The sequence below is a fragment of the Trichechus manatus genome, unplaced genomic scaffold (assembly GCF_000243295.1).
Source record: "Trichechus manatus latirostris isolate Lorelei unplaced genomic scaffold, TriManLat1.0 scaffold00133, whole genome shotgun sequence".
Taxonomy (NCBI): Eukaryota; Metazoa; Chordata; class Mammalia; order Sirenia; family Trichechidae; genus Trichechus; species Trichechus manatus.
Window position 1 is genome coordinate 6092120 of NW_004444069.1, and position 7105 is coordinate 6099224.

Here is a 7105-nt window from a genome sequence, read left to right on the forward strand (position 1 = left end):
GGCAGGGACGCGAGCGGGGCGCCGAGCGGGGCTCTCGCAGCCCAAGGCCCGCTGCTTGGCGCCGCAGCAATCACTGAGGTCCGAGCAGGAGCCGCCGACGCCGTGACGCTGGGCCGCGCGCTCGGGCCACGGGCGCCCTCCCTCCTCCGCGGAGGAAGCGCTTCGCCTGAGGCAGCGGCAGCAACTAAGATGGCGGCGCCGCTCTCTCTCGGGTCCGGCGAGGGTACCCTGCTGGGGGCGGGGTGCGGTGGGAGGGGCGGAGAGCCAGAGACGCGCGGTGGGCCCGGGAACGCGCGGGAGGCTGTGCGAGGCGCGGGCGCGGCAGGGAGGGGCGCGTGCGCTCGGTGGACCCGGGAGCGCGCGGAAGGCAGCGCGTGGCGCGTGTGGGACGCGTGCGCGCGACAGGCCCGGGGAGCTCGCTCCTCCGAACCGGCTGGCGAAATCCAGAGCGCGCGCGCTGGGGGGATGCGCCGAGAGCTGGTTACCCCCCAGGCTGGGAGGGAGGTGCGGTCTGTGCAGCTGGAGCGCATCGCTCCGCGTCCCCACGCGCGTCCCCAGGCTCCAGAGGCCGAGCGAGCGTCCCCTTGGAACCCGGGTCTCGTTTCTCTCACTTGAAGGACTTGTCCCCCAGCCCCACCCCCGGCAGCTCTGTGCAGCCCAGGGCCTTTCAGCGCCAGCATACTGTGTGACTTCGAGCAAGTCCCGTTGCTTCCCAGAGCCTCGGTGTCCTCTCGTGCCTAGTGGAGGTGATGAGAGGGGAACTCTCGGGGTCTGCAAGATGTAGTAGGTGAAAAGGGCTGCCCAGCACGTGCCGCGGTGATACCAGCCCGGGAGGGGGTTGCCTGTCCCCAAGGAGCCCGTCCTGAATTTGTAACTCAAGATTCCCTCATTTGCTTAAGAAATCCGACTGTGGCTTTTTAAAGGCGCGCTGTTTCTAACCGATCTTAGTGTGATGGTAATGGCCCTTAGAAATGAGGAGATCCAACTAGATAAAGGAGGGCCCTTCTGGTGGATCCCTGCAAAGATATGGAGTCCTCTCCTTTTCCTCCGTCCTGGGGCACCCCCTTCTCTCAGCTGCTTATCTCGACCCTTGGGGCTGCAGCCCCACGCTAGAGGAAAAGGTTCACTAACAGATGAGATGCGTGTGCCAGACACCGTGCCACATGAGACGTTCTTGGCTCCATTTTGCAGATGAGGAAACTAAATCAGAAAGACATATGACTTTCTCAATTGAGACGACTACTGTAAAAAGATCAACCCTCGAGGACATCTCATTAGGGAGATGAGATACCTACAGCAAAAAGTTAAAGAACAATAAAATGTTAATTATGCCAGACTGCTGGAAGATAGCAAAGGTGACTCACTGCCAAGTGCTGAAGGCCACGTTTGCAGTAAGGGCTCAGCTGGCTGGTGGGCTCTCAGGGAGGCTTGGGGGTGGGGGTCGGTGAAGAGGAGTGGGCAGCCTTGGAGACTGTGAGGAGAATGAGTCACTCCTTTGGAGCAGAGGATTTATTTAGGAGAGTAGTGGGCAAGGATCCCAAAAAGGTAGATTGAGGCCAGATTGGGAGGTTCCTTAAATGACAGGATGAGGAATTTGGACTCCATCCAGCAGGCAATAGGAAGTAGTTATGTGATGTGACCCAAGGGAAGTTTCAAAGCAGTCATATAATTGAATATGCCCGTCCCTGTTCTTTGTTCCCCAAGACATCCTCCATCAAAGCCTGAAGGTTCTATCTTGCTAACCTGTCTCTTTCAACCCTCCACCCTGGCCTGATACTAGGCTCCCCTTTGTTAGACCTCACCTGAGGTCCCTGCCATCTCCAGACCATGTCCCACCACCCCTTCCAGCCAAAGATGCAGGAGTCACCCTCCCTGGGTGTTGCTGCCATCCCTCCCTGACTCAAACTAATGGCTCCCGGCTGCCTCTCTCATCTGGTCTAGACAGCTCTACAGAGCTCCCCAGCTGTCAGGCTGGGGCCCCACCCAACTGACCTCAGGACCTAAGGTTTCACCTCCTTTTTAGCTCTAGTTCTCCTACTCAGGGTCAGCATCACAGCACAGCCCTAGGCTGCCTCCTTCAGGAAGTCCTGACTAACAGGCCCTCGTTCTGTGATACCCACCTGCTCTTACACCTCACAGCGCAGGCTTTCTAATCTGCTGCCTTGAGCTAACTATTCCACGGGTGCCCTTTTTTCTTCCCACTGTATTCTAGTGGAAAGGACCCAGATCTTACAGTCAGACAGGACTAGACTGGAATTCTGGCTCCCAATGCTACAAATGACCTTGGACAAGTTATGGAACTTCCTGAATTTATTTCCTCACCTGTGAAATGGGATAGTGACACCTACTTTCTAGACTACTGATAATTATATGAGCAATTAAAGCGCATCACAGAACCTGGTATACAGTAGGTACTGAATATACGGTGGTTTCTGTTTTTCTCTCAGGGTTAGTAGCCTTCTGAGCTTCTGCCATACTGGTGAGTACATAGTGTGGTTGTTAGATGCCATCGAGTTGATTCTGACTCATAGCAACCCCATGCGACAGAGTAGAACTACCCTATGGAGTATTCTAGGCTATAGTCTTTATGGGAGCAGATTGCCAGGTCTTTCTCCTGCAGAGCCACTGGGTGGGTTCAAACCTCCAGCCTTTTGGTTAGCAGCCAAATGCATTTATTGAGCACCTACTGTGTACTCAGGAGCTGAGTACACAGTAGGAGTTCAATAGATATTCGGTGATGAACTAAATGATCTGCTATGGTAGTTTTTCTATTATGGTGATCACACCTAGAGGGGAAAACAATGTTCCCTGTAGGTTTTCATGGACCTTCTAGATTTACAAAATATGGAATCAGGAAAGTATAATCTTAGAAATATGTTTGGAGTCAAGAGGGAAAATTTAAATATATTCAGTTCTGTTAAAAAACACAAACAAAAGCTCTTTGGTGTCTGAAACCAGGATCCCCTTATCTCCTCACCCTCAATGTCCCTTAAGGAAACAAAGAGATAGATCAAAAAGGTTCAGCTGCAGGTGGGGCAGACAGCTGGCTGGCGAGCTCAGTGCAACCTGCACACTCTGCAATTAAGCCCCCATGAGAGCTGGCCCAGCTGCAGAGCTCAGCCAGAGCGTCTTGGAACCGAGGGAAGCTGGGGAACTCAATTTGCCGTCCTTCTGACAAGAGCCTCGGTCATACTGACACTTTTCAAAGGTCTCTATGTGATGGATTAGTTAATCCTCAAAATGGCCCTGCAGTGGGGATTGATCTGGACTTAATGCCATGGTTAGCTCCCTCCAGGAGCTGAGCCAGGCACCGAGGAGTGGTGGCCCACTTAGGAGAGCACAGACACAGGACAGGCGGTGGCTTTGTCCATCGGACAAGGAAGATGGGAGCTTTTGAACACATACCAACCCAGCTGAGGTAGCAGGTGGGGAGGACACAGGGAGACTTTTCAGAATGCTGCACCTTTTGAGGATGGGTCTTATAACAACAGCCTCTGTATTGTGCTTAAACAGGAGTGCCTGGGTGGCACAGTGGTTAAAGAGCTCGGCTGCTAACCACAAGGTAGGCAGTTTGAACCCAACAGCTGCTCCGCAGGAAAAAGATGTAGCAGTCTGCTTCTGTAAAGATTTCAGCCTTGGAAACCCTATGGAGCAGCTCCAGGTCACAATGAGACAGAACTGACTTGACAGCAATGAGTCTGGGTTTTTGTTTTGTTTCGTTTGGGTGGCACAAACAGTTAAGCGTTCTACTACTAGCCAAAAGGTTGGCAGTTCGAACCCATCTAGAAGTGCCTCAGAAGACAGACCTTTTGCTTCTGAAAAATCACAGCCTTGAAAACTCTATGGAGCAGGTCTACTTTGCGCACACGGGGTCAGCATGAGTCAGAATCAACTCGATGGTAACTAACAACAACAGCTGTGTTAAATAAATGATCTATCTTTTATGCCTCCAGCAGCCCTTTCAGGAAGGAACTTTTATTGTCCTATATTACAGATGAGAACAATGGTTTTTTTGTTTGTTTGTTTTTTGCTTTTGCACTTTTTTTATGGTGGTTAAAAAATATATGTAACAAAACAGTTGTCAATGCAACAGTTCTCATATGCACAATTCAGTGACATTGATTATGTTCATCATGCTGTGCAACCATCACCACTATACTTTTCCAATTATTCCACCACCATTGACAGAAACCCAGTGCCCCGTAAGCAGGGACTCTCCTTTCCCCCTCCCTCGCACTCCTGGTAACCACTAATAAACTTTGGTCTCCATGCATTTACCTGTTTCATACAAGTGAGAACAATGTAAATTTTGCTCAAGAGCTCATTGCTAGAAAGAGGGACACGTGGGATTCAATGTCACGTCCGTGTGAACCCAAAGTATGCCTTTGCCCTGTGTGGAATTACCCCCCAGATACCAAAAGAGCCCTGCACAGGTTCCCATGCCTTGGAGACAGCCTGCCCTGCCACCGTCAGGAGATGGGGCTTCAAGCCCCGCTTGCTATTCTGTGGCTGTACCAGGTCGTGGAAGGCAGTTCTCACCCAGCTTCAAGTTCTTCCTCTGGGACACGAATTCTCAGTTCCACGGTGGCTGAGGATGAAATGAGATTGTGTGCTGGAAAGCTCTTTGCCAGCGATGTGGAGCCGCTCTCAGGTGGGCATGTTATTTTGAATAGTGTGAGCAGAGTGCTCCTGGAACTGAGTTGGGGGCAGGTAAGTAGTCATTACAGCCGCTTTCCTAATGATGTGCTTGGGATGAAACCCACTTTAGGACTGCTGTGGGAGAAGGTTATGAGACTATTGATGAAAGTAGCTGATTACAAACTCCTTAAAGTACTAAAGGAGCCCTGTGGCACAGTGGTTAAAGTGCTCTGCTGCTAACTAAAATGGTGGTGGTTCGAACCCATCAGCTGCTGCTTGGGAGAAAGATATGGTAGTCTGTTTTTCATAAAGATTACAGTCTTGGAAACCCTATGGGGCAGTTAGTTCTACTCTGTCCTATAGGGTTGCTGTGAGTCGGAATCAGCTTGACTCAACTTGACAGCAACAGATTTTTAAAGTACAGAAACCACAGCCCTGGAGCCCCAAAAGGTACAAGATCTGGCCCCATCTCTGTTTTCTGGTGGCCAGAACAGGTCACTCCATTGCTATTAGAAGGGATAATTAATAGGAGGCAAAAATGGTGGGTCAGTGGTAGAATTCTCACCTTCCATGCGGTAGACCCAGGTTGGATTCCTGGCCAACTCGCCTCATGTGCAGCCACCACCCATCTATCATTGTAAGCTTGCATATTGCTATGATGCTAAACAGGTTTTTGTGGACGTTCCAGAAAAAGATGGACTACAAAGAAAGACTGGTGATCTACTTCTGAAAATCAGCCAGAGAAAACCCTGTGGATCACAACAGTCCAATCCACAACCAATCATGGGGATGGTGCAGGACCAGGCAGTATTTCATTCTGTTGTGCATGGGATCTCCATGAGTCAGGGCCAACTTAATGGCAGCTAACAACAACAACAAAAAGAATGTTGTGGTTCCAAAGTAAATCTAGAAAACAAAGTGCTCAGAGAAGTCTAGTACCATCCCTGTGCCCTCTTCCCTATTTTCTCCCTCTCTTTATGGGTTATCATTTTCGTTTGTTTCAGCTTAGTCTTCTTCCATGGTGGTTTCTTTTTTCCATTTTTTAAAATTGAGGTGGAATTCACATAACGTAAAATTAACTGTTTTAAAGGATATAGTTCAGTGGCTGTCTTAGTCATCTAGTGCTGCTGTAACAGGAATACCACAAGTGGATGGCTTTAACAAAGAGAAATTTATTCTGTCACAGTCCAGTAGGCTTCAAATCCAAATTCAGGGCATCAGCTCCAGGGGAAGGCTTTCTCTGTCGGCTCTGGAGGAAGGTCCATGTCATCAGTCTTCCTTTGGTCTGGGAGCTTCTCTGCGCAGGAACCTCAGGTCCAAAGGATGCACTCTGCTCCCAGCACTGTTTTCTTGGTGGTATGAGGTTCCCCACTCTCTGCTTGCTTCTGTTTCCTTTTATCTCTTGCAAGAGATAAAAGGTGGTGCAGGCCAGGTCTGTGGGCTTGTTTTGAACTCTCTCTCACTATTTCTATGGCTTTCTATTTGCAAAGGAGCTCAGTGATTCCCACCCCCGATAGCATCAGCTATCTCTGGCTGGTGAACATTTCCAAGGAAGGAAAATCTCACCTTCCCACTGAAGCCAGCCAGCTCACTCCTGCACCCCCAAAGGTGGAACAAGATTGAGGATTCCTACTTAAATTTTCTTTCACTGCAAAACCAAAGGTAATAGTGTGTCCCCTTCCCCTCTTCGGATAGGCAGCTGGGGGGTACATGAGCCACTCACTTGTGTGTGTGGTGGTGGGGACGTGTGACTATTTTATTCTGCAGCACGGATTATACACCCCAGTGCACTACCCACCACACACAACATTTGGACAAATGGGGTCCCCACCTTCTGAGGACGCACAAGCCAAATGTGATGTGACCTGTCCACTCGCAACACCCAGATGAAAAGGACTGAGCGGAGTTTCCAGGGAGGAGCAAGAGAGAAGGGAAAGGCTAGTGTAGAAACAGGTACAGCTCCCCAGCACTGCAGAGGAGACATAGCCAGCCAAGAGGTGAGCAGCATAGGTGTGGGCACAGTGGAAACAGTGCCAAATATAGAGTTAGGAGAGCTGGGTTCTAGTCATACACACCCACACCTGTTGCCATTGAGTTGATTCCTACTCATAGCGACCCTATAGGACAGAGTAAAACTGCCCCACAGAGGTTCCAAGGAGCAGCTGGTGGATTCGAACAGCTGACCTTTTGGTTAGCAGCCGAGCTCTTAACCACTGCACCACCAGGGCTCCGATTCTATCATAACTGCATCATATTTCCTGGACTGAAGAGAGGTAGTGGGGTAAAGTGGTTTAAAAAAACAATCTTAGTATGATTCTAATTACATGACATTCTGGAAAAAGCAAAACTATAAAGACAGTGGGAAAAAATCAGTGATTACTAGAGGACTGGGGAAGTGGGGAGGGATGAGTATGTGAAGCAGAGGACATTTTAAGAGCAGTGGAACTATTCTGCATGATACTATAAT